Below are 3,126 nucleotides of genomic sequence, written 5' to 3'. Positions count from 1 at the left end.
ATGAAAATAACAATTTAACACTAAACCTCAATGAAGGAAGTAAAGATATATTTAGTAAAATTTTATAGCACACTCAATATATTCTGCCTGTTCTACAAAAAAAAAAAAAAAAAAAAAAAAAAAAAACCCTCATGGAACTACCAAATAAATTGTGTGTGCATTTGTGTGTGTGTGTTTCTTAACTAAACACATATTTTATAAATAAGGGATCAGTAGGTGGTGGTAGCTACTTTGTGGGTTCTTTTTTCTTCTACCCGTCTCTACTCCCTTCCTCTCACCCTTTCAACCCCCCTAACACTAGATAAGAGAGAAAAAAGGATAGAAAGGCAAGGGGGTGATATTACTGTGAGCCTACTTCCTGCTGGTTAGGACCATTCATTGAGTTTCTTGGGGGAGGGCGTGTTACTGTTAGACTACTTCTTGCTGGTTAGGAGCATCCATCAGGTCCCTTGGGGCAAGTTTGTTCTTCACCATCAGGATGTCTAATTTCTTCTTGTTGATTCTTCTTTGTCCATGACTACTTAACAATCCGCAATCAACTTCGACCAACAGCAACCAACCAACAACCAACAACTCTCCCTGCTTCTCAGGGTCCCTAGCATTTATACACCTCTGAAAAGTCCCCAGCATTTCAAACATCACACAATCGCAGAACCTACCACTGGCAAAATCATGTACCTTCTTGAGGCAATCACAGTCTGGACAACCCGAAGAGCTCCATATCCCACACCTCAAATTTAAACGAAACCATTCTTATAATATTTGCGTGTTTGGTTTTCAAAGAAATCCAAAACTCTCCAAAATTCTCATTACAGGGATCTGAGCCAGAACGACTGCAAAGATTCTTAAAATGAAGCTGGAATCCTGCCCAGAGTTCACGCACACAGAACAGCTCACACCTATAACACAAAGAAAAGTGTGGCTGGCGTGGTAACAAAGGCCAGCACACGGTGTGGTGGGGATCCTCAGAAAGCAGCATCTAAGGGTAGACCTTCTACCTGACTATTAAAATAACATCCAGGAAACCATGAAAGAGGATTCAGAAATTCTTCCCAGCAGAACTGGTATTTCAGTCGGTGTGGGCTCTTCAAATGAATGTGAAAGAACTTAGAAAATGAAATCATCAGAGGCAAAAGCAGAACTGCAGTCCCCAATGCTGCCGTTGCCAGATTCCTAGAGGGGTTCACACCCCTGGCCTGTCTGTTAGACAGCACCCTCACTTGTCACAGATGTCATGACACAGCTGGTACTTTGAGGATTCTTCAGGAAGACAATTAATCACACCCTCGAAGGGTAGGATACCACGGATTACTCATGAGCGCCAGGTACGCAGAAATCTATAGAGGTGTTCAGGCAGAGGTACTGCGTACTGTCTGTACCTCTCTACTGAAAACAGACAGTTCTACAAAATCAAATGACATAAGCAAAGGGCAACGAGACAGTAAAAGGTCGGAGACAGTAAAATATCCCCTCACAGAACTAACTGCCACTTTTTAAACAGACTGCCAAAACAAGGAACCTTTTCATTTGTAGTTTTGAATCAAAATTTAACCATTTTTGATGCCAGGAGGGCACTGAATGTATGTTCTTTCCAGACTTATATATGAGTCACAAATAAGCATCCTTTAAGAAAAACATTCTATAGTTAGCTTGTGAAACAAGAAACAAATCCAAGTACCTCATGAATATAAAACATATTATTACACTTCCAAAATACATTCCTTAGAGACATGCAGATAAAAGGAGATTTGTTGATTCTGAGTTTTAAAATTATATTCAATGTCACATTTTGGCAGCTTGAGGGTGGAGAAGCAGCACTGATAAAGGTTATAAGTGCCATGCTTTGGTTTGACATATTAACCGTTGTAAAAAGGAGAAAAAGAAGAAAGGAGAAGGGGGAGGGGAGGGGATAGAGGAGACAGAAATCTTTAAATGAAATAAATATAACTTTAAAGAGATATGTTCTCATTGATAATATAAATGTGGCAAACATTCACTGTGGAATATTATTCAGCTATAATGATAAATGGAATTGGAATTATAAACTGTTAGGTAAATGGATGGAACTAGAACAAAGATCATATTGAGTAAGGTAACCTAGACCCAGAAAGGCAAATGTCCTATGTTCTCTTTCATATGACATGCTTAACTCCAAATCTGTAGCTGTGAGTACATAAGTAGCTGTTTGTATTACGAATGTTAATTATGTTCCCTAAAAAATACTCTTTTCATGATAGTATCTGCATGTAGCTTCTGAGAACATGCCCCCAGTTGGTTCTTATTGGTAAATGAAGATGCCAATAGGAGAAGAGACAGAGGCAGGATTTTAAGATTCCCAGGCTTGGAACCAGGAGGAGAGATAGATTCACCATGCTGGAAGAGTGTGGAGGAGAGGAGAGACACCATGCCTGAGAAGAGGCATGCAGGACAGAGAGGCATAGTTGTCATGTGAAGGAGCCAGAAGAGTGTGAGAACCAGAGAGCTGCCCAACTGGGTTCAGGGCCACCAAGATAGAACACAGAAATTAGTAAGTAATAATTTGGAATCATCGGTAGGAGGTAGATTCTAGTAGCATGCAGGTCAAGCCATTGTGCTGATTAAGGCATATTAAAATATAAAGGCTATATGTGTGTCTTTCATCTGGGAACATAAACCCTGGGGCAGGGAGCAAAACATGCATTCAGAGGAATTAACTAATATGTATATAACATATTTATTATGTTATATACATATTAGTTAATTCATATCCTGGAGTGATTTCAGAAACAAAAATGTAAAAAGGGGCCATTGATGGAGTGAGAGATAAAAGCAATAAAAACAGAAATATCAAGGTGTACGCTGTATGATCAGGGACATGGGGTTACCACAAAGCTTTAATTAAGGGGGTAAAGAGACAAATACAAAAAGATGAAGGACTGTAGAAATAACAGTAAGAATGTCTGTGGAGGGTAAAGATAATAATAAGGATATCTGAAAAAGTTATAAGGACACATACTATTAATTATTCACTAAAAAACATAGGCTACACATATGTCTGTATAAATATATGTATATAATTTAAGTGAAAGTTTTTCATCTGGGCTGACAATTTTCTTTCCAAGAGCAAAAGACCATCTAACAAAAAAA

This window comes from Mastomys coucha, unplaced genomic scaffold, assembly GCF_008632895.1.
Source record: "Mastomys coucha isolate ucsf_1 unplaced genomic scaffold, UCSF_Mcou_1 pScaffold17, whole genome shotgun sequence".
Taxonomy (NCBI): domain Eukaryota; kingdom Metazoa; phylum Chordata; class Mammalia; order Rodentia; family Muridae; genus Mastomys; species Mastomys coucha.
Note: the sequence above shows the minus strand (reverse complement) of the source record.